Source organism: Chiloscyllium plagiosum, unplaced genomic scaffold (assembly GCF_037043375.1).
Source record: "Chiloscyllium plagiosum isolate Xiang-an unplaced genomic scaffold, Cpla_swu_hap1 HiC_scaffold_27, whole genome shotgun sequence".
Classification (NCBI taxonomy): Eukaryota; Metazoa; Chordata; class Chondrichthyes; order Orectolobiformes; family Hemiscylliidae; genus Chiloscyllium; species Chiloscyllium plagiosum.
In genome coordinates, this window is record NW_028270165.1 from 79,850,098 (window position 1) to 79,875,185 (window position 25,088).

The 25,088-nt window shown below is 45.7% G+C and overlaps 1 protein-coding gene and 1 non-coding gene across 2 annotated transcripts in view; both read left to right on the plus strand.

Annotated features, from left to right (window-relative positions):
• The window catches only part of LOC148144639 (uncharacterized), a 408,822-nt gene that overhangs the window by 313,899 nt on the left and 69,835 nt on the right, over positions 1–25,088 (plus strand). The gene's annotated exons all lie outside the window — the stretch shown is intronic.
• On the plus strand, positions 5,022–5,093 carry trnae-uuc (transfer RNA glutamic acid (anticodon UUC)). Its single transcript has one exon. It is a non-coding gene; the product is annotated as a tRNA-Glu (tRNA).

Here is a 25,088-nt window from a genome sequence, read left to right on the forward strand (position 1 = left end):
AAGCACCATCCCACCCCCTCCCACCCCTCTATTCTCACTCAGCTCAAACTAATTCTCCCCATGGTACTGATTCAGGATCTTACAGAGACCGAAAAGTGACAACATCAAGACAGACACCTCTGAATTTTGGATACATCCACCTGAAAGTTAGTATCTTTCACGATATGTAGGAGTGAGTAAGTCTGATTTTGGGAAGCAAAAAAAGTACCAATTCAGGATGAACCTTCAATGCAGCTTCTTGAGAAACAACCAGACACGGAATGGTTAACATCTGGGGAGGTGGAGGAAATGAGACATCAAGGCATTGGCACCGACACCAGACAGAAACTGAACATACAGGCATGGCAAACATTATGGGCAAGCCAGAGTCATTGAGATACACAGCACAAAAACAGGTCCTTCAGTCCAACTCATCCGTGCCGACCAGATAGCCTAAATTAATCTCGTCTCATTTACCAGCACTTGGCCCATATCCCTCTGAACTCTTCCTATTCATATATCCATCCAGACGCCTTTTAAATGCTATAATTGGACCTACATCCACTACTTCCTCCGGCAGATCATGCCTTACACTTGCCTCCCTCACGCCAAACATACTACCCTCCTGTTCTGGACTTCTCCCATCCCTGGGAAATGACTTTGTCTATTTAACCTATCCATACCTCGCATGACTCTATAAACGTCTGTAAGGTCACCCCTCAGCCTCTGGTATACCGGGGAAAACAGCTCAAGTAATGCACTGCGTGTACTTTTAGCTTCACACTCGCTGAACCTCCCTCCCGTGTAAAACATTGTTTCCCTCCCCAACACTGTCCATGGGAAAAGCCAAGAGTGCTGAGACTCTGGAGTTGGGGGAATGCCACGTAGAATTCCTACAATGTGGAAACACGCCATTCAGCCAAACAAGTCCACGCAGACCATCCAAAGTGTAACCCATGCATACAATTTCCCCTATCCCATTACACTACACTACACTACACTTACTGCACACTCTGGGCCCATTTAGTATGGTCACTTCTCCCGAAACCGCACATCGTGAGACTTTGGGAGGAAACCAGAGCAGCCGGAGGAAACCCACGCAGACACGGCAGGGAGAATGTGCAAATTCCACACAGACAGTCGCCCCAAGGCTGGAATCGAACGCTGGTGCTTGGTGCGGTAAGGCAGCAGTGCTCACCACTGATTGTGCTACTTACGTGTGCAAAAGGAGGTGGGGCCTGGGAACTTTGTTAATTGTACCACACAGTGGATTGTTGAGTCAGGTTAAATCTCACGGGATCCAGGGAGAGCTAACCAACTGGGTATAAAATTTAGAAGCGCGTTGTTGTAGATGCTGGAATCCTTCCTGAAAACAACAAATGCTGAAGATCACAGTGGGTCAGGCAGCGCTGTGCCACTCTATGACCGGATAGTGTGGATGTGGAGATGATGTTTCCACTAGGAGAAGGGTTGAGGATGCCAAGTCATTGAGGGCATTTAAGACAGAGATAGGTTCTTGATTAGTAAGGGGTCAAGGGTTATGAGGAGAAGGCAGCAGAATGGGATGGAGAAATATATCAGCCATGATCGACTGGTGGAGTAGACTCGATGGGCCAAATGGCCTCATCCTGCTCCTGTGTATTATTGTCTTAAAGCGGAGCAGTAGTCTTAAGAGGTTCTCACACACTATTTCAGAATCCTGAAGAGGAGTTGTTGGACTGGAAACCTTAACTCTGCTTTTTCTCCACATATGCTTCCAGTCCTGCTGAGTTTTTCCAGTGTTGTCAGTTTTTGTTTCAGTTTTCCAGCATCCACAGTTCTTTGTCTTATTTATCACAGTCATTTCTTGCCTTTCCCAAGTGTCTGGAACTTCATCTCCCTGATCTACAAACTGTTCAGTTACCCTAGAAATGACCGCTATCTCCTTATCAGTGTAGACCTCTTTGTTGCAAAATGATTGTTCAATTCTGTGACCAAAATAATTGCATTCGTAATTACTTACACCAGGGACTCTCAATATCTCAGGCAAGAACACAGCCAGATTTTTTCAGACAGTACATTTATGTGATTTGATACAAATCCCTATTCCCTACTTTACCAGCGTGCTGCTGGGAATGGAGGGTTTGAGTTAAGAAGAAGCTGGGACATTTTTCCAACGAAGCCTAGCAAGTTGACAGATAACTTTATAGAGATTTTTAAAATCAGGAGGGGGAAAAAATAAGGTGTCATTTCCTGGAGGCTCAGAATATTTTATTGCTCCAGAAGGTGTAAAAGGGGGTCAAAGATTCAGCAGAAATCGAGTAGAGCTGAGAACAGACAACATTTTACTCTGTGGGAACAGGGGGACCAGAGGACAGAGAAATCAGGACCTGAAATCGAGCTGACACCAGACTACCATGTTATCAGTGCTTTGACAATGGCACTTCTGTGCGGGGCAGGTTGAATTATGGATTGAATAGTAACTTCCTCAAGGAGACTGTGCAGGAAGGGCCAGGCCTGTCTCTGTGGCGCAACTGGTCAGCGCGTTCGGCTGTTCACCGGAAGGTTGGTGGTTGGAGACCACCCCGAGACGGTGCGTTTGTTGTTCACGCTCAAACCGCTTTCTTGGCTGCAAAGATGCGCGTTTTTAATGGTGTCTGGAAAATGTTTCCCAAACGGAAATCTTTTCCACTGAGGAAGCACAAAGGGGTTTCTGAATTGATAGATTTTCTAACGTAAAGGACTGCGGATGCTTACAGTCCGAGACAGAAAGCGAAACTGCTGGAGCAACTCAGTACCTGGATGAGGAAAAAAAAGTTCTGAAATGTTGTCTCTGATTCTCTTTCTACAGATGCTGCCTGACCTGCTGAGTTGCTCCTGCAATTTCTGGTTTTGTTTTTAACTGAACGTCCATTTCATCTTTCGGGATGAAACACCCAGACCCGCCATTTGCAGATATTTAACCCTTTCGAAAACTGTGAAGTGATTGGATTCAAACAAACTCTGCAATGATTCACACGTTCTCAGCTCCACAGGCAGAGAGACCTGGGAAATGATGCTGTCAGTGTGGTTCTGTATTGGTGGGCCGAGTGGTGAATGCGATGGACATGAAATCCATTGCGGGTTCCCCACGCAGGTGTGAACCCTGCCGACTACAGTTGAGAACTGTCGTCAAAAAGAAAGGGAGATTGCTCCACGGTTTTTTTTAAAGATGCAAATCAGTGGAGGGGTTGAAATATTTCAATCACATTGGGACTGGTCGGGAATCTGCAGCCCACTGCCTGTCAGGGTGGAACAAGCAGATATCCCCAGAACTGCTTTTGAGGATATGAGCCAAGTGTTTGGAAATGAGACTAGAACAGTGAGGGGCGTGAAGTCGTGGTCGAAATGAGGCAGGCACCTGAGGACAAAGGTGTTTTATTTGCCAGTGAAAGATACTGCTTCACAAATTTGGTACAATGGAAGGGAAGCAGTGACGGTGATTATCTTTGGCTGTTCACCTTGTGAATGTTCCCATTGCTGCGCATGTCCGTGTTAACGTCAGAACTCTGCATCATGGCGACGTCAGGTCCGCACAGTGCCAGGGGCGCAATGGATGACGCATCTGACTCCACCTACCTGTTTGAAATGCAGCTCACAGCTTCTTCACACACCCCAATTAATCTTTCTCATTGTCCTGAAGCCGGTTTGAATTCCTGATCTGCAGGAACGAGACTCTTTTCACTGTCTCGCGTCAGTAAGTGTCCCTGAGAACATCAGAGTCACGTCACAGCGCTGTCAGAGGAGGGGAACCTGAAAGAGCCCCACACGCTGCTCACGGGCACATTTCACTTTTCCCAACTCACCGCCCCAACCACTGCGTCTCCTGGGAGTGGAAAGGGAACAAACACCAAAACCAGTCTCAGCTTTGTAAATCTTCAGGAAATAAGAAAACTGATTATCCCTTCCGGTCTTCCATCCTGGCCTGACAGCGTTGATTTTAAATGGCTGTCCAGTTAGTGCCGATTCGTTTTGGCTGAAAAAAATCTTCCTTATCTCATCCCAGCATTTCTTGCCACAGAGAACTGTGTGGCAGAGTTCATGTATATATTTCCTTGTATGGTATTTTGTAAATAACATTCGTGCGCGGGTTGTTTGTATAGTGTATTTAAGGTTCACGAGCCGTTGTTTAATGCTGAGAGGGTTAAGTTATCTGGAAATCATTTCACAGATGTCTTTAATGTAAAGTAATGTGGCTAGGGTTTCTGCAGACGTTGTGTCTGCTAGTGTCAGTTTGTTGATGTGAAATCGTCACACTGGGTTTATTGGGTAGGCAAAAGTGAGGACTGCAGATGCTGGAACCAAAGTTTTGATCAGAGTGGTGCTGGAAAAGCACAGCAGGTCAGACAGCTTCCGAGGAGCAGGAAAACCGACGATTTGGGCAAAAGCCCTTCATCAGGAATAGAGGCAGGACGCTTCCAGGGATGACGAGATAAATTGGGGGGGGGGGGAGGGGTGCTGGGCCAAAGGTAGCAAAGAGTACCATAGGTGAATGGGGGTGGGGATGGAGGTGACAGGTCAGAGAGGAGGGTGGAGTGGACAGTGGAGAAGGGAGATTGGCAGGGAGGACAGGTCATGAGGACAGCGCTGAGCTGGAAGGTTGGAACTGAGGTAAGGTGGGGGGAGGGGAAATGAGGAAACTGGTGAAGTCCACATTGATGTCCTGGAGTTGAATTTATCCGAGGTGAAAGATGGGGCGTTCTTCCTTCAGGCATCGGGTGGGGAGTGAGCGGCGATGGAGGAGGCCCAGGACCTGCATGTTCTCGGCAGCGTGGGAGGGGGAGTTGAAATGTTGGGCCAGAGGGTGATGGGGTTGATTGCTGCGGGTGTCGTGGAGATGTTCCCTCAAGCGCTGTGACTTGACTCTGCGAGGAGTCTCCAGTCTCCCCAATGTCGAGGAGACCGCATCGGGAGCAATGGATACAAGCAATGACATTGGTGGAAGCCTTCTCACGATCGTGGCCCAGGTTCGATTTCCGGCAGGGAAGCAATATAAAATAGGGCTGCGAGGGAGCGCTGCTGTCTCCTTGGTGGTCTAGTGGTTAGGATTCGGCGCTTTCACCGCTGCGGCCCGGGTTCGATTCCCGGTTAGGGAAATATTTCTCAGTGGATCTGTTGCCTACCCATTCTCCTTAAATGCGCTGTACAGTTCCTTATTGGTCTTCGTCGTTACTGGCTCCTGCAGTGTGTCGTGCCTCGTTGAAATAGTGTCCTGATTCAGGCTTGTTTGTATGTGTTGGGATCATTTCTTCTGTAGCTAAGTACTTGGTTCCTGTGCGTTGTTTTCCTGTAGACGCTGTTTTGAATTTACCATTGACTGTTCGCTCTACTGTGACATCTCGAAATGGCACTTTGTTGTTGTTCTCCTCTTTTGTGAATTTTATGCCAGTAAGGATGTTGTTGATGGTGTTGTATGTTTCCTCTAATTTACTTCAATTTTTGATGACAAAAGTGTCATCACTGTGGCGGACAACAAAGTTTGAGTTGGATCGTTTGAAGGGCTGTTGGTTTGAGACTCTGCATTATTGCTTCTGCTAGGAATCCTGATACTGGTGGTTTCATGGGTGTTTCGTTTATTTGTTTGTAGGGCTTGTTACTGAATATGAAGTGGGTGGTTAAGGCACAGTTCCACGAGGTGGATAGTGCTATCTTTGCTGATGAAGTTGGTGCTGTGTTTATGTCTTTGGTTCTTCGAGTAGTGTTCCAGTTTTCTTTGGCCACGTTGATGTTAATGGATGTGAACAGGGCTGTTATGTCAAAGGACATCATTATTCCATCCTCTTCTAACTTAGTTCTTTGGTGTTCAGGAATTCTTGGATGGAATAGATGGAGTGGCGTGAATCTTCGACTTGGTGTTTTAGACTTCAGTGGAGGCCTTTGATGAGTCTGTATGTTGGTGTTCCAAGTAGTGAGACTAAGGCCTGAGGGGGGCTCCTGGTTTGAAGAGGAGGAGAACAACAACAAAGTGCCATTCTTAGATGTCACAGTAGAGCGAACAGTCAACAGTGAACTTCACACTAGCGTCTACAGAAAAACAATACACGCAAACCAAGTGCTTAACCACCGAAGCAATCATCCCAACACGCACAAACGAAGCTGCATCAGGACATTATTTCAATGAGCCACTACACACTGCATATAGAGGATTATAAAATCATGAGGGGTACGGATGAGGTGAACAGCAGGTGTCCTTTCCCTCAGCTGGGGGTTTCAGGATCAGGGAGCAAATATTTTGAGGTGAGTAGAGAAAGATTTTATAAAGACAGGACAAGGATCGTTTTTTAAGAGAGTGGTCTGAGAGCAGAATGAATGTCCAGAAGAAGTCATAGAGTCATAGAGATGTACAGCACAGAAACAGACTGTTTGGTCAAACTTGTCCATGCCGACCAACTATCCCAAAACAATCTAGTCCCACCTGACAGCGCACGGCCCCATATCCCTCCAAACCCTTCCTATTCATACACCTAACCAAATGCCTTTTAAATGTTGCAATCGTACTAGACTTCACCACTTCCTCTGGCAGTTCATTCAATAAACGTACAATCCTCTGCGTGAAAACGTTGCCCCTTAGATCTCTTTTGTATCTTTCCCCTCTAACGCTAAACCCATGCCCTCTCGTTCTGGACTCCCCCACCCCAGGGAAAAAGACTTTGTCTATTTATCCTATCCATACCCCTCATGATTTTATACACGCAGAGTTACAACGTTTGGATAAGTACATGAATATGAAAGGTTCGAAGGTTTATGGGCAAACACTGGTAGGTGGGACGAGTTTAGTTTGAGAACATACTCAGCATGGACGAGTTGGATGAAGGGTCTGTTCAGTGCTGTCTGACTCTATGACTGACCTGTACTGGTCGTAAAACCATTTTCTTACCTCCCCCCATAACAATCCACTTCTTTGTTGTTCAAAACTCAGATGAACTTAGCCTTGAATATATTCAATGACCCCACTTCTGAACTGAATTCCTCTTCGTAATATACCACTTGCCTCGCTCATTGCCTGCTGCATCTGCCCGACAACTGGCATTGACTGGTGTGGAGGGACTCTGACACCCCTTTATACATCCATACATCATTCCTGATGAAGGGCTTGTGCCCGAAACGTTCACTGTCCTGCTCCTCAGATGCTGCCTGACCTGTTCTGCTTTTCCAGTGCCACATTTTTCGACTTTCACCTCTCGTCCTCACTTTCTCCACATTCCAATATATCACCATTTAAACAATGCACTGCTTTTTTTTAAACAGCCAAGGCTATAACTTCACATTGCGGCACTGCACTTGCCATGTGTTTGCCAATTGAGACACAGACCTGGACCAACTTCGGGAAGAGGCAAAACACTGAGTTCTGAACAAAAACCGTAGCACACTCAAAACGTCGGCTCTGTTTACCTTTCCACAGATGCAGCTCGACCCGTTGGCTTTCTGCAGTATTCGCTGTGTTTGAACTGATCGAAGACAATGGCAATTCTGGGCGGGAAGGTTAAATTACGAATGGAATAGGAGCTTCCTCAACGAGACTGTGCGGGCGATGCACGTGCCTGTCTCTGTGGCGCAATTGGCCAGTGCGTTCGGCTGTTAACCGGAAGGTTGGTGGTTCAAGACGACCCAGTGACGGAGCGTTTGTTGTTCACGCTCCAACCGCTTTCTGGGCTGCAAAGATGCACGTTTTTAATGGTGTCAGGAAAATCTTTCCCAAACGGAAATCTTTTCCACTGAGGAAGCACAAAGGGGTTTCTGAATTGATTGAATTTCTAACGTAAAGGAATGCGGATGCTTACAGTCCGAGACAGAAAGCGAAACTGCTGGAGCAACTCAGTAGTTTTGGATGTTCCTGGATGAGGAAAAAAAAAGTTCTGAAATGTTGTCTCTGATTCTCTTTCTACAGATGCTGCCTGACCTGCTGAGTTGCTCCTGCAATTTCTGGTTTTGTTTTTAACTGAACGTCCATTTCATCTTTCGGGATGAAACACCCAGAATCGCCATTTGCAGATATTTAACCCTTTCGAAAACTGTGAAGTGATTGTATTCAAACAAACTCTGCAATGATTTACTCTTTCTCAGCTCCACAGGCAGAGAGACCTGGGAAATGAAGCTGTCACTGTGGTTCTGTATTGGTGGGCCGAGTGGTGAATGCGATGGACATGAAATCCATTGCGGGTTCCCCACGCAGGTGTGAACCCTGCCGACTACAGTTGAGAACTGTCGTCAAAAGGAAAGGGAGATTGTTCCACGGTTTTTTTAAAGATGCAAATCAGTGGAGGGGTTGAAATATTTCAATCACATTGGGACTGATCGGGAATCTGCAACCCACTGCCTGTCAGGGTGGAACAAGCAGATACCCACAGAGCTGCTTTTGAGGATATGAGCCAAGTGTTTGGAAATGAGACTCGAACAGTGAGGGGCGTGAAGTCGTGGTCGAAATGAGGCAGGCACCTGAGGACAAAGGTGTTTTATTTGCCAGTGAAAGATACTGCTTCACAAATTTGGTACAATGGAAGGGAAGCAGTGACGGTGATTATCTTTGGCTGTTCACCTTGTGAATGTTCCCATTGCTGCGCATGTCCGTGTTAACGTCAGAACTCTGCAGCATGGCGGCGTCAGGTCCGCACAGGGCCGGGGCGCAATGGATGACGCATCTGACTCCACCGACCTGTTTGAAATGCAGCTCACAGCTTCTCAGCTTCTTCACACACCCCAATTAATCTTTCTCATTGTCCTGAAGCCGGTTTGAATTCCTGATCTGCAGGAACGAGACTCTTTTCACTGTCTCGCGTCAGTAAGTGTCCCTGAGAACATCAGAGTCACGTCACAGCGCTGTCAGAGGAGGGGAAGCTGAAAGAGCCCCACACGCTGCTCACGGGCACATTTCACTTTCCCCAACTCACCGCCCCAACCACTGCGTCTCCTGGGAGTGGAAAGGGAACAAACACCAAAACCCAGTCTCAGCTTTGTAAATCTTCAGGAAATAAGAAAACTGATTATCCCTTCCGGTCTTCCATCCTGGCCTGACAGCGTTGATTTTAAATGGCTGTCCAGTTAGTGCCGATTCGTTTTGGCTGAAAAAATCTTCCTTATCTCATCCCAGCATTTCTTGCCACAGAGAACTGTGCGGCAGAATTCATGTATTTCCTTGTATGGTATTTTGTAAATAACATTCGTTCGCGGGTTGTTTGTATAGGGTATTTAAGGTTCACGAGCCGTTGTTTAATGCTGAGAGGGTTGAGTTATCTGGAAATCATTTCACAGATGTCTTTAATGTAAAGTAATGTGGCTAGGGTTTCTGCAGACGTTGTGTCTGCTAGTGTCAGTTTGTTGATGTGAAATCGTCACACTGGGTTTATTGGGTAGGCAAAAGTGAGGACTGCAGATGCTGGAAACCAGAGTTTAGGTCAGAATAGTGCTGGAAAGGCACAGCAGGTCAGACAGCTTCCGAGGAGCAGGAAAATCGACATTTCGGGCTTAAGCCCTTCATCAGGAATAGAGGCAGGACGCTTCCAGGGATGGCGAGATAAATTGGGGGGTGCTGGGCCGTAGGTAGCAAAGAGTACAATAGGTGAATGGGGGTGGGGATGGAGGTGACAGGTCAGAGAGGAGGGTGGAGCGAACAGTTGAGAAGGGAGATTGGCAGGTAGGACAGGTCATGAGGACAGCGCTGAGCTGGAAGGTTGGAACTGAGGTAAGGTGGGGGGAGGGGAAATGAGGAAACTGGTGAAGTCCACATTGATGTCCTGGGGTTGAAATTATCCGAGGCGAAAGATGGGGCGTTCTTCCTTCAGGCATCGGGTGGGGAGTGAGCGGCGATGGAGGAGGCCCAGGACCTGCATGTTCTCGGCAGAGTGGGAGGGGGGTTGAAATGTTGGGCCAGAGGGTGATGGGGTTGATTGCTGCGGGTGTCGTGGAGATGTTCCCTCAAGCGCTGTGACTTGACTCTGCGAGGAGTCTCCAGTCTCCCCAATGTAGAGGAGACCGCATCGGGAGCAATGGATACAAGCAATGACATTGGTGGAAGCCTTCTCACGATCGTGGCCCAGGTTCGATTTCCGGCCAGGGAAGCAATTTACATTAGAGCTGTGAGCGGGCACTGCTGTCTCCCTGGTGGACTAGTGGTTAGGATTCGGCGCTTTCACCACTGCGGCCCGGGTTCGATTCCGGGCCGCAGCGGTGAAATTTCTTTCAATCTCCAGCGCGAGGTTTCCAATGTCTTATATCAGAAGGAGCAGTCAATGTGTTGCTCGTATTATTAGAATTGTACATTTTTCAGGACTGATGGTTCATTGTTTCCTCAGCATTGTAAAGTTTACTGGCAGCAGTGGGAGGGGTGGGCTGTTTTCACTAGAAACATAGTTAAAAATCCAGTTATAGTCCAATAGGCTTATTTGGAAGTACGAGCTTTTGGATTGTTGCTCCTTCGTCACGTCGCTGTACAGCAGGATCATAAGACACAGAATTTGTAGCAAAATGATACATTGAACAAATCTCGACTGCTTTTAAGTGTTTCATCTTTAGAATGGGTTGCAGGTTTCAGTTCATTAGTATATAAATCCCAAAACTTCTTTTAAGTCACAGTCTCGAGATAACTTAATGTTTTACAAAGAGGTGCCATCTCAGCTCAGACAATGCATGAAAGATGTGAGGTTCGAGTCTGTCTTGAGTCATACTGGTTCTGTTTCCAAAGTAGGAATTTAGAAAATATTACATGGATTGACTGTCTGCAGATTGTGCACTTTTTGAGCAAAATAGAATGTATCTACAAACATAATTCTGCAAATGCAAATTCACCCCATAGTCTTATCTATGTGTGCATGCATGAGAGTGAGTGAATGTGTGCATACACGTGAGTCTGGTGAGAGAGTGTGTGTTTGCGTGTGTGCATGCTTGGTAAAGTGAGAGTGTGCAGGAGTATAAGTCTTTGAGAGGATGTGTGTGTGGGTGTGCATCTGAGAGAGCGCGTATATCTGAGAGGGTGCCTGTGTGAGTATGTGAGAATGTATGGCTGTGTGTGAGAGACAGAGAGACAGAATGTGTACAGTGTAATGGGGTCACCTGTAATGTAACATGAACCCAAGATCCTGGTGAAGGCCATCCTCATGGGTTCCAAACTTGGCTATCAGTCTCTGCCCGGCCACGAGAAATGATTAAGCAGTTACACAATAGATACGGGAGAGGGCAGTGTGAGACTTGTCTTTCAATTTGCAAAAGGTGGAAGGCTCTGGATGATGTGATCTGGGGCAACCACAACTTGGAGGACCTTCAGCTCAGAGAGGTGGAGCTGGAAGCCAGGTTGCTGACACCCTGGGAGGGCAAGGCGGAAAGTTAATCAGATGTTTTTTATTCCGTGAGATGGTCTTTCCCTCCGTACAGAGCCTTCCGATGGGGTCCGTGGACAGGGTCAGGAGGGTGTGAGCCCGGGTCAGGCAGGTAAAGGGGATCTGAGAGAGGGCTGGGGGGGGGGAACTAACTGTGGGGTGGTGGGAGTAAGAACAACGTTAGGGAGGGGGAGATAAGTGACAGAATAGTGATGGGGATTGCAGTTGGCAGCAGAAGCACAGCTGGCATCAGAATCTGGTGCCAGGATTCAGGAACCGCTGTGCTCTGGGCTGGAGAAGTGGGAAAGGGAGGTGCAATGGGTGTGGTCCAACGATGTCAGCAGGACACAGCCTCTGCTGAGGGCGCATGAGAAGTTAAAAGCTGCAAAGACAAAGCAGAACCTCAAAGCACTGGGTGGGGTGGTGGCTCAGTGGTTAGCAATGCTACTTAATAACGCCAGGAGCCTGGGTTTGATTCCACCCTTGGGTGACTGTGTGAAGTTTGGCATGTTCTCCCCCTTGTGTCTGTGTTGGTTACCTCTGGGTGTTCTGGCTTCCTCCCACAGTCCAAAGATCTGCACTTTCGGGTGGATCAGCTGTGCTAAAGTGTGCAGGAGAGCTTGCATCTTTTAGGATGACCATGTTAGTTTCGATTCCTTCATTTGTGAATCCCAGAACTTTTTTAAATTTACATTCTCAAGATAGCTTTTAACAGTAGGTGTCATCTCAGCTCAGATAATGCATTGAAGGTGAGACATAAAGTCTGTGTCCCAATGTTAGGTCAGACTGATTCTATTTCTAAAGCGGGAGCTACAGAATCTTACATGGATTTATGCAATTTTTGAGTAATTCGGAATAGAATGGACTTCTGCAAGGAAGTGTACAAACAACTGACCAGGAACACGACAGGCAACTTCCAGCTGATCTGACCAAAGAGCACAACCGTGAACTGACAGCATTCATCAAGACTTCTGATCCAATCCTTCCAGAAGTTCAGCACCCACGGACTAGTTGAATCCGTGGACATGTCAGTACTCTACACCAGCATTCCTCACGATGATGGCATCACAGTAACAGCCTCAGTACTCAATACCAACAACTGCCAATCTCTGAGCACTGTCCTACAACTCATCCACTTCATCCTTGACTACAACATTTTCACCTTTGTCAACCAGTTCTTCATCCAGACACATGGAACAGCCATGGGGACCAAATATGCACCCCAGTATGCCAACATTTTCACGCAGAGGTTCGAACAAGGCTTCGTTTCTGCACAGGACCTCCAACCAACACTATACATCAGATATATTGATGATATTTCTTCCTGTGGACCCATGGTGAGGAGTCACTGAAACAACGATATTGTGACATTAACAAGTTTCATCCCACTATCACATTCACCACACTCTTTAGTATCTGTCTCATTTTTGAACACATGCAGCTCTATCAAGGATGGATATCTCAGCACTTCTCTGTACCGCAAACCCATGGATAACCTGACAGTGCTATACTTCTCTAGTGAAACATATTAAAACAGCCACCCCCTCTGGATAAGCCCTTCGCATACATCGGATCTGTTCAGGTGAGGAGGAACATGACAGACACATGGAAGTACACAAGCATGCTCTCATAAGAACGGGGTACAATGTTCAACTCATCAACTGCCAGTTCCAATGTGTCACAGCAAGAAACTGTAATGACTTCCTTTGGGAGACAGACATGAGCTGCAACCATTGTTTATCCTTTGTTGTCCAATACTTCTCAGGAGCCGAAACACTACGCAATGTTCTTCACAGCCTGCAGCACATTATTGATGAGGATGAGCACCTCACCAAGACCTTCCCCATGCCTCCACTTCCCGCCTTCAAACAACTGCCAAACTTTAAACAGATAATTGTTCGCAGCAAACTGCCTGGCCTTCAGCACAACACGATACAACTCTGCCATGGCAGATAATGAAAGACGTATCAGAATGTTGACACGATTACCACCATTACACGTGGGGACACCACCCGCCATGAGTGCAGTAGGTACTCATGTGACTCAGCCAACATTGTTTATCTCATATGCTGCAGGCAATGATGCCCTGAGTCTTGGTATATTGGTGAGACCGAGCAGAGGCTACAGCAACAGATGAATGGACACTGCACAACAATCACCAGCCAGGAGTGTTCCCTCCCAGTCGGGGAACACTACAGCGGTCCGGGGCATTCAGCCTTGGACCTTCGGGTGACTATCCTTCAAGGTAGACTTCAGGATAGGCAACAAGGGAAAGTGGCTGGGCAGAGGCTGATAGCCAAGTTCGGTACCCATTGAGACGGCCTCAACCGGAACCTTGGGTTCATGTCACACTACACTATACATTCTCTCTCTCTCTCATACACACACACACGCGCGCGCGCGCATGCATTCACACACACCCTCTCACAGACTTATACTCCATTATACACTCTCTCTCACACACACACCCACACACCCACACCCTCTCAGACTTATACCCCATTACACTCTCTCACACACACATGATCACTTGGTTTCTCCTGCACACACACACACAAACACACACACACACACATAAAAGTTTGTGGGTTGAATTTGTACTTGCAGAATCGCATTTTATTTTGCTCAAAAACTCATACACGTAAGATTCTGTAATACAACGATAGAAATAGAATCCGTCTGACCTAACATTGGGACACAGACAGACTTTAACTTAACACCTTCAATGCATTATCTGATTGAGATGACACCTATTGTTAAAAGCTAGCTTGATAACGTAACTTTTGAAAAGTTTTAGGATTTAAATGTGAAGGAATCGAAACGAACATGATCATTCTAAAAAATGGTAGAGGTAAGCTAAAGTTGTTTAATATTCCATCCTATGACACTGCAATCCCGTTGCTATAAAGTCTGTGTGTTATGATTCTGCTCCACAACCAACGATGAAGGAGCAGCGCTTCGAAAACTAGTGATTCCAAATAAACCTGTCGGGCTATAACCTGGCATTGTGTGATTTTTAACTTTGAAAATCTGCAGTAATACCAACATCTCCATATTGCGCATGCTACTCGGTGTCAGCAACGCAGTGCGCATGTTCCACGGTGTCAGCAAACTATTACGCATGCTCACGCAAGAAGCGGAAACACTCCGTGACCTTGTTTTGATGGACCAATGAGAAGCTCTGGAGGACCGGATGTAGACTGGTCCTCCTGCCAATCACAGCAAAACCATCGTCTGGATGCGCAAGTAGGACCATGTGTTTCTGCGCTGGTTGTTGCTGCTCCTCTCTCTCTGAATGAAGATTGAGCTTCACCCCAGACTGCAACTTCCTTCCTCTCTCCAACATCTGTGAGTACAGCACACTCTTTTCTCACCCCCTTTTCCATTCCGGGGTTGAGCTGTTGACTTGCAGGAACTGAAGGGAAACGGAGTGAATCCAGGGAGGGGACAGAATCTGGGAAAGTTAGTCCAGGTCTTTTTTTCAATGGCAAATACAGGAGAATTGACATTTCAGGCTCGAGCCTTTCATTAGCAATGAAGTGTGGATGAACAAAGGGGCCTCTGCGTCCTTCTAATCCAGTCAATGCAAGTTGTCAGACAGGTGCAGCAAGTAGTGAGCAAGGCAAGTGGTATATCAGCAAGAGGAATTGAGTTCAGAAGTGGGGACGCCGTCCAGCAGTTTGGGCGTAATTGAATATATCCAAGGCTGAGTTCATCTGATTTTTGAACAACAAAGAAGTGATGATTATGGGGGAGACAAGACCAGTACAGATCACTTACTATGCTGACTATGTTCTCAAACTAAACTGGACCCACCTGCCTGTGTTTAACCTATATCCCTCTGAACCTTTTATATTGGAGTCATAGAGATGTACAGCACAGAAACAGACCCTTCGGTCCAATTTGTCCATGACTATCAGTTATCCTAATCTAGTCTATTTGCCAGCCCTGGGCCATATCCCTCGAACCCCTTCTATTGTAGACCAATCCAAATGCCTCTTAAATTCTGTAATTATACCAGTCTCCACCACATCCTCTGGCTGGTCATTTCATATATGCACTACTGTGTGAAAAGGCTCCCCTTTGAGCTCTTTTATGTCTTTCCCCGTTCGCCCAAAACCTTTAGTTCTGCACTACCCCACCCCAGGGAGAAGACTTTGTCTATTTACCCTATCCATGCCTCTCATGACTTTATAAACCTCTAAGGTCATCCCTCAGCCTCCGACGCTCCAGGGAAACAGCTGCAGCCTATTCAGCCTCTCCCGAGACCTAATTTTTTCAAATCTGGCAACATGCTGGTAAATCTTTTCTGAACCCTTTCAAGTTTCACACCGTCCTTCTGATGGGCAGGAGACCAGAGTTGCATGCAATATTCCAAGCACGCAATATTCCAAATGTGGTCTCACCAATGTCCTGTAGAGCTGCAACATCACCTACCTCCCAACTCCTTTACTCAGTGCTGTAACCGATAAAGGAAAGCATACCAAATACTGCCTTCACTATCCTATCTACCTGGGACTCGACCTTCAAGGAACTATGAACCTGCACTCCAAGGTCTCTTTATTCAACAACACTCCCCAGGACCTTATACACTTTATGCTAAGTCCTACTTTGATTTGCTTTTCCAAAATCCAGCACTTCACATTTATTTAAATTAAACTTCATCATTCATATACTAATCCAAATGTATTTTAAATGTTCTAACTGTATCTGCATCCATCCCTTTGTCTGGAAATTCATTCCACACACAAACCACTCTCTGGGGGGAAGAAAATGGCGACCCTCATGTCCTTTTAAAATCTTTCTCCTCTCTCTCTTTCAAAATTTGCTCCGTAATCCTGACCCCCAGCCGAGAGAGAGGATTTTGGCCGTTCAACTGATCTATACCCCTCACGATGTTATAATCCTCCTCTGCTCCAGTGGAAAAATTTCCAGCTTATTAACCTGAATGTAGGTATATTCATGGCAGGTCAGGCAGCATCAGAGGAGCTACCTGATCTGCTGTGCTTTTCCAGCACCACTCTAATCTAGACTCTGGTTTCCAGCATCTGCAGTCCTTGTTTTTACCTTTTATGTCGGTATACTCGGATCTACTTATGATCTGTTCAATGCTAGTGCAAGCTCGACAGGCTAAATGGCCTATTCCTGCTCCCAATTTGCACACTCCTAGTCCAGAACAACAAGAGACCATAAAACACAGGAGCAGAAATTAGGCCTCTCAGCCCATCAGGGGTGCTGCACTATTCAGTTCTGGCTGATAAGTTTCTCAATCCCATTCTCCCACTTTCTCCCTGTAACCCTCGATCCCCTTGATACTCAAGAACCTATCTATCTCCATCTTAAATCTACTCAGTGACCTGGCCTCCACAGCCTTCTGTAGCAATGAATTCCACATATTCACCACTCACCGGCTGAAAATGTTTCGCCTTATCTTTGTTCTAAAAGATATTCCTTTTACTCTGATGCTGTGCCGTCGGGTCCTAGACTCTCCTACCAATAGGAACATCTTCCCCATGTGCACTTTGTCCAGGCCATTCAGAATTCTGTCTGTTCCAATTAGATCTCCACCTCCCCCGAGTGTGGGCCTGTTAATCAGCATGAACCACACCCTTCAGGATGAGTTACAGCAGGAATTAGGTTCAGCAAAGTCAGAACGGAGGGAGTGTGTGTGGGATGGAGATTCTCAGCTTTTAGGGGATGAGAGAGGAAATAAAGTTCAATATAAATTCGAATTGATTGGATGGGCTGATGGGCCAAGGAGTGGCAAAATGAGTTTAATTTAGATAAATGTGAGGTGTTACATTTTGAAAGGCAAATCAGGGCACGACTTACATAGTTAATGGGGAGTGTTGCTAAACAGTGTCCTTGCAGGTTCATAATTCCTTGAAAGTGGAATTGCAGGGAGACAGGATTGTGAAGAAGGCATTTGGTACGCTTTTCTTTATTGGTCAGAGCATTGAGTACAGGGGTTGGGAGGTCATGTTAGGCCACTTTTGGAAAACTGTGCAATTCCAGTTGCCCTCCTCTGGAAGAACGCTGTGAAACTTAAAAGCGTTCAGAAAAGATTTACAAAGATGTAGACAGAGTTGGAGGGTTTGAGCGATAGGAAGATGCTGAATACGCCAGGGATAATTTCCCTGTAGCATTAGAGGCTGATGGGTGACCTTACAGAAGTTTATAAGGGGTATGGATCGGTTGGATAGACAAAATCCTTTCCCCATGGTAGGCAACTTCAAACCTAGAGGGCATAGGATTCACGTGAAAAGGGAAAGATTTAAAACGGACCTGAGGGGCAACTTTTTCACACAGAGGGTAGTGCATGTTTGGAATGAGCTGCCAGAGGAAGTCGTGGAGGTTGCTACAATTACAACATTTAAAAGGCATCTGGATGGATATGTAAATAAGAAGGATTTAGAGGGATACAGGCCAAATGCTGGCAAATGGAATTAGATGAGTTTAGGATATCTGGTCGGCATGGATGAGTTGGACCGAAGGTTCTGTTTCTGTGCTGTATGACTTTAATCATCTTGTGTGAAAGCAGAAGTGTTGTTGTGAAGATTGGACTTTCAGAGCAGCTTTCAAAGATGTTTTGCCTTTACTGGAAGCAGAAGTGACAATGAAATCTTTCATTGGTGAGACAGCAACTGAGTACGTGAGTACGCCTAGGATTTTGGTGGAAAGTAGGAATTCATTACTGTGGGGGTGAAGTGCTTTAAGGCTTACCAGCAGTAAGGACAGTGTGCTGATTGGGGTGCCCAGTGAAGGGTTAGGTGGAATTTTGAGTTAAACTGCTCATTTCTGCCAGCCTCCAACATTGTATTTCCAATGTTGTCCATCAGAAGGAGCGGTGAATCAGTAACTGGTATTGTTAGAAGCCTTACGATTTTCAGTACTGCAGGAATGGCATTGTTTCATCAGCATTGTAAACGTTACTGGCAGCAGAGGGAGGTGTGGGCTGTATTTACTAGAAACAATTAAGCATTTAGATAACGTACATACGAGAGGGCAGGGTGGGATTTGTCTTTCGATTTGCAGAAGGTGGGAGATTCTGGGAGCTGTGATCTGAGGCAAACACAACTGCGGTAAATCATAGAAGCCCTACAGTGTGGAAGCTGCATACTCAGCCCATCAAGTCCATTCTGACCCCTCCGAAGAGCATCCTGCTCATACACCCCTCGCGCCCCCACCCCTTAGGGAATCAAGAGTTTGAGATAACACAAGTAAGAAGAGCTGAGATGATGGATAGATCAGCCACGATCTTAATAAATGGTGAAGCAGGCTCAACAGGCCAAACGGCCTACTCCTACTTCTATTACTATGAAACAATAACCCTGCATTTCCCATTGGCTAACCCACCTAACCTGTACATCCCTGGGCACTATGGGCAATTTAGCATGGCCAATCCAAATCAAGGTTGGTAAGCAATGTAGTGATGTGGAAAATGGACGTCAGAGAAAAATAGAAAGGAACAAGGAGAATAAACGAACCAGCAATTAATACTGGATTCAAAAGATTACAAACAATAAAACTAAAAGCTCAGTATCTGAATGTGTGCTTGTTATGAAGGGGTAGAGGTACTGCACCTTGAAGGGAGTTAAAACGCTGAGCAGAACAAAGTGTTCTAAACAAGATGAGAATGTAATATTTGTTCAACACAAATAGAGCAACTGGGTTGCCATGAGGCACAAACAAATTCAAATTTGGCCAATCAGTTGAAATTTTGCCCCAAAATACCAAAGTCCAATCAAGTTTGAATTAAGTATTTTGAGAATATTAACACCAATAAAATGATCCGATGTTTTGGACTATAAAACCAGGCATTTTTATGAGTTTTAATACTCTGTGTTGGACAGAAAGAGTAAAGTTGTTAATTCTTACTTTAAATATTGACCTCTGGGATAGTACTTTGCCTCTCAAACTTTTACATATTACTGCGTGGGGTGAATCATTTCTGTGTTTCTGGTTTAATTTAGCAGAGGGGGTTACTCTGTGTCGTAATAGCGCTGCAACGTAACAAAAGTGAATGAATTGACTGCACACATTGAAGAGAATAATTATGATCTGGGACTCCTTACAGAGACATAGCTTCAGGATGACAAGGATTGGATCTTAAATATTGAGGGGAGATGTGGCATTCAAGTCGAATGGGAAGCTAGGTAAAGGTAGCGGGTTGACGCTGCTAATCAAAGCACTGATCACAGGGTAGTCTGGTGTCAGCTCGGATTTCAGGTCCTGGTTTCTTTGTCCTCTATTGATCTCCCTGTTCCCACACAGTTGTTGTCCGTTCACATCTCTGCTTCATTTCTGCTGAAGCTTTAACCTCCTTTGACACCTTCCGGAACAATAAATCATTCAGTCAATCAAAATCCAACCTACAATCTCCCAGCCTGTCAACCATCCAGACACAGAGTATCATACCAGAAAATATAACACAAAAGGCGAAAAGTTAGAATTAAATAGGTGCTTGTGTCTGTTCATTGGCAAGCAACCTAGAAATAGGGGTCTGCCAGGATTCTTATCGTGCCCTGATTGAAGAATTGTCTCTCCCTTACATCTAAGTATTAGTACCCAGCTACGATTTATAACAATATTTACATCAACAGAAATAAAGCATCTGTTATGCAATAGACATAGAGATATACAGTATGGAACTACACTTTTACTCTCTCTTGTGTGTGCGCGCGCGTGCACACACACACACCGAGGTCTATGGGGTGAATTTGTATTTGCAGATACCATCTATTTTGCTCAAAAAATGCACAATCTGCAGGCAGAGAATACATGGAATATTTTATAAATTCCACTTTGGAAATAGAACCAGTCTGACTCAAAAACTGGGATACAGACAGACTCTGGCCTCACACCTTTAATGCATTGCCTGAGCTAAGTTGTCATCTTTTCTTATAAAACCTTAAGTTATCTCGAGTAGGTGTCTTATAAGAAGTTTTGGGGTTTACATATTAATGACACCAGCAACTCATTCTAAAGATGAAAGACTTTACAATTCAGGTTTCTTCAATGTATCATTTCAGTGGCATGACTCTGTAATGTTTTGCTGTAAACTCAGTGTCTTATGATCTTAGACTCCACAACTAACTGATGAAGGAGCAGCGCTCCGAAAGCTAGTGCTTCCAAATAAACCTGTTGGACTGGCATCATGTGATTTTTAGCTTTGCCCAGGTTAAGGTGGATTGGCTCTGCTAAATTACCCATGGTGCTCAGGGTTTTGCAGGTGTGGGAGAATTGTTAGAAGCGATTTGATTCCACCTTCTCCTGACTGTCTGTGTAAACTTTGGTATGTTCTCCCCCTCTGTCTGCGCGGGTTACCTCTGGGTGCTCCGGTTTCGGATGGATCGGCTGTGCGAAAGTGTCCAGGGATGTGCAGATTAGAGTGGGTTAGCCATGGGGAACTGCAGGGCTGTAGAGTAAGTTGATGAGTCTGGGTGGGATGCTGTGTGGAAGGTCGGTGTGAATTTGATAGGTGAAATGGCCTGCAGGGATTATATAATTCTTCTCCTTTAGCCATATGTGGATTGAGAAATGACCTGCTGTGGGAGGAGTAGGCTCCAGTTCATGGGACACTGCCCCAGTCCTGGGGAAGGTGGGAATTGTGCTGTCTCTCTCCCCATCCACCGCCCCCATCCATTCTCTCTCACCCCGCAACTCTCGGCCCCCCATTTTCTCTCTCTCACCCTCATTCTCTTCCTCCACCCTTTGACCCCCGAGTCTTTCCTTTCCGCCCCCACCACCCTCTGTTCCCCCCAGTCTCTCAATGGCCCCCACACTCTGTCACCCTGTCCATTCTATCTCTCTTCCAACTTCCACTGAACTTTCTCATGCCTCGAGCTCTCTTTGATCGCTGTATCAAGCTCTTAGAAGAGAGAGAGAGAGAGAGAGAATGGTTGGTGATGAAACTGCCTGGGAGATGGGGGTGCACGAGAAATTGCTGATCTTTCAAATTGAGAATAGCTAAAATAATATATTCAGAAACAGCATTAAAGTTTGAACGCATGTTCAATTTTATATGAAGACAAAGCTGCAGCCATCTTTCTCAAACGTGCTTTGAACTATGTGCAGTTGAGGACAGGCTGTTCGGGGTGAATGAGGCTTTTGCTCGAAATGTCAATTTTCCCGAAATGTCAATTTTCCTGCTCCTCGGATGTTGCCTGACCTGCTGTGCTTTTCCAGCACCACATTGTTGACTCTAATCTCCAGCATCTGCAGTACTCACTTTCTCCTGTTAGGGGTGAATGGCCGATTCCTAGTCTTGAAAAATTGGTTCTGTTGGAAGGTGTAGAGGTGTATTCTACCTTCAAGAGAATTGAAAAGCGAGCAGAACCACCTGACATAGCACCGGTGGCACAGTGGTTAGCACTGCTGCCTCACAGCGCCAGAGATCCGGGTTCAATTCCCACCTCAGGTTACTGACGGGTGGAGTTTGCACATTCTCCCCGTGTCTGCGTGGGTTTCCTCCGGGTGCTCCGGTTTCCTCCCACAGTCACAAAGATATGCAGGTTAGGTGAATTGGCCATGCTAAATTGCCTGTACCGTTAGGTTAGGGGTATGGGTGGGTTGCGCTCAGCGGGGCGGTGTGGACTTGTTGGGCCAAAGGGCCTGTTTCCATACTGTTAGTAATCTAATCTAATCAAACGTTCTGAACAAGGTAACAATTTAACATTTGGTCCAACAGCTCAGTAGCTGGGTTGCCTGGAGACAAAAACATACTCAATTTTGGCCAATCGATTTAAATCTTGCCCCAAAATACTGAATTCCAATCAAGTTTGAATTTAGTATTTTGAGAGTATTGGTTAGCACTGCTGCCTCACACCACCAGGGTCGATTCCAGCCTTGGGTGACTGACTGTGTGGAGTTTGCACATTCTCCCCGTGTCTGCTTGGGTTTGCTCTGGGTGCTCCAGTTTCCTCCCACAGTCCAAAGATGTGCAGGTCAGGTGAAGTGGCTATGCTATATTGCCCGTAGTGTTAGGTGCATTCGTCAGAGGGAAATGGGTCTGGGTGGGTTACTCTTTGGAGTGTCAGTGTGGACTGGTTGGGCCGAAGGGCTTGGTTCCGCACTGTAGGGAATTTAATCTAATCTAATATTAACACCAATTAAATGATTTGATGCTTTGGAGTACAAAATCCAAAAAAAAAATTGAACAGTTACAGGAGAACTGTCAAAAGACCAACAAATGTAGGCTGCTAGTGAGAACTCCTGAGAGGTATCTGTCCAGAGAAGGAGTCTGCACAGAGAAAAAACATCGACACTGACCTGGAGAGCAAATCTACAGAGGAAGGTACAAAGAGAAGATTTAACAGCTGGCTGGTTTGAAGTTTGAATCTTTCAGTAAATCTTAATCAGGGGTTTTTATTGGACTGGTATCGTACAGGGGAAGGTAGAAGATAGGTTAGAGACAAGAGTTGTAAATAGTTGTTAATTAATTATTCTCCGTTCGACTGTAATAAATAAAGTTGTTAATTTTAACTTTAAATACTGACCTTTGGGAATAGTTTCTTGGTTCTTGAATTTTCACAGATTACCGCATGGGTTAAACCTTCTCTATGTTGCTGGTTTAAATTAGGTGGGGGAGGTTGCACCCAATGTTTTAAAATTTGAGGGCTTTTGAAGTGGTTCAGACAGATTTGAATAGATTTGGCGGTACAAAAAATCCCAGCAGATTTAAACACTTGCAAGTTAGTGTCCTAGATGATTAAATAAAACTTTAAATAGTGACTTTTAGAAACAGTTCCTTACCTCTTGAAATTTCACATTACCACATCGGGTAAATCTTTTTTGGGTTTAAATTAGTCGGGGTGGGGGGAGGGGTGCAATCCGTGTCATAACAGTTCTGACTATGTAGAAATAGAGTAGTGGAGCGTGGAAACAAACTGTTTGTTCCGTGCCAATCATATATCCTAAATTAATCTAGGCCCATTTGCCAGCTCTTGGCCCATATCCCTCCAAACCTTCCTGTTCATATACCCATCCAGATGCCTTTTGAATATTGTAATTGTACCAGCCTCCACCACTTCCTCTGGGAGCTCATTCAATCCACGCACCACCTGCTGCGTAAAATAGTTGCCCTTTAGGTCCCTTTTAGTCCTTTCCCCTCTCACCCTCATATAAATCAATTGCTGCTTTTTCTGAACAGGCTCAGTGGCTGGCATTGCTGCCTTATAGCGCTTCGGACCCGGGTTTGATCCCAGTCTCGGGCAACTGTCTGAGCGGAGTTTGCACATTCTACCTGTGTCTGCGTGGGATTCCTTTGGTGCTCCGGTTTCTCCCCACAATCCAAAGATGTGCAGGTTTGGAGAGGGCACTTGTGGGGAATTAACTTTCACACTTTTTTTCTACTCCTTAGGTCCCTTTTAAATCTTTCCCCTCTCACCTTCAACCTATGCCCTCCAGTTTGGGAGTCCCCTACACTGAGGAAAAGATGAGTAGTCAAATAAAATGCAAAAGGAATAAAATGTCGAGCCGCAAGATAAATATAAAATGTCGCTCCAGCCTTTCTTGTCTCCGAGTGTCATTGGGCACAAAACCTGTCAGTAACACCAGCAACGTCACAGAGCATGTTGCGCATGCTCCTCGGTGACAACACACACTGCGCGTGATCTTCTTTTGTTGGGCCAATAGGAAGCCCTGGAGGACCGGAAGGAGCGTAGTCCTCCTGCTAATCAGAGATACCCATATTGTGTGTGTCACTCTCTCTCAATCACAATTAATGGAGGGGAGAGATTCTGGAAAAGTTGGGCCAGGTCTGTGTCTCAGTTGGCAAACTCATGGAAAATGCAGTACCACGATGTGAAGTGATAGCATTCCCTGTGGGGGGTGGGGAGGGAAAGCAGAAAGGAGATGCATTGTTTAAATGGTGATATATTGGGATGTGGAGAAAGTGAGGACCGCAAATGTTGGAGATCAGAGCCAAAAAGTGTGGTGATCGAAAAGCACAGCAGATGAGGCAGCATCCGAGGAGCAGGAGAGTCAGCGTTACAGGAATGAGCCCTTCATCAGGAATGTGTATAAAGGGGCCTCAGTGTCCTTCCATACCAGTCAATGCCAGTTGTCAGATAGGTGCAGCAAGCAATGAGCAAGGCAGGTGTTATCTTAGCAAGAGGAATTGAGTTCAGAAGTGGGGATGACTTCCTGCAGTTATGGGATCATTGAGTATATTCAAGGCTGAGTTCATCTGATTTTGGAACAATAAAGAAGTGAAATGTTTATGGGGGAAGGCAAGGAAATGGTTTTCAGACCATTGCAGAACAGTTACCGAGTCAAACAGCACAAAAACAGTCCCTTCAGTCCAACTACTCCATGCTATGTTCTCAAACTAATCTAATCCCATCTGCCAGTGTTTGGCCTGTATCCCTCAGTCACAAAGCTGGTCCTTTTTACTAAAAGCTGGTCCTTTTACTAAAAGCTGGTCCTTCTTCTCAAGGATGCTGTGTCCTTGTTTTTTTTTCAGAGGGGTGGTAAAAAAAAACCCGGGCTCCGAAGTGACTGGTTTAGTACAGAGATGAAAAACAGTATTGGGAGGCATTTTTGGTTATATGTGAACAGATGAGACTTGAGGCCAAAGCTTTTGTTTTCGAAGTGACCTGTACAATGAAAGGGGAGTGGTCAGTCCTGAAAGCTGAAGTCTCGTTTGGGTGAGTTAAGCATGGACTATGTGGAGAAAGGCTGCTAACACTGTCTCCTTCTGCCCTTCTAACTTCAACTGTAAGCCTCTCTTTCAGTTTTACTTTATTTAAGGGGTTTGTTTTTTTTTGGTACTGTTGTGTA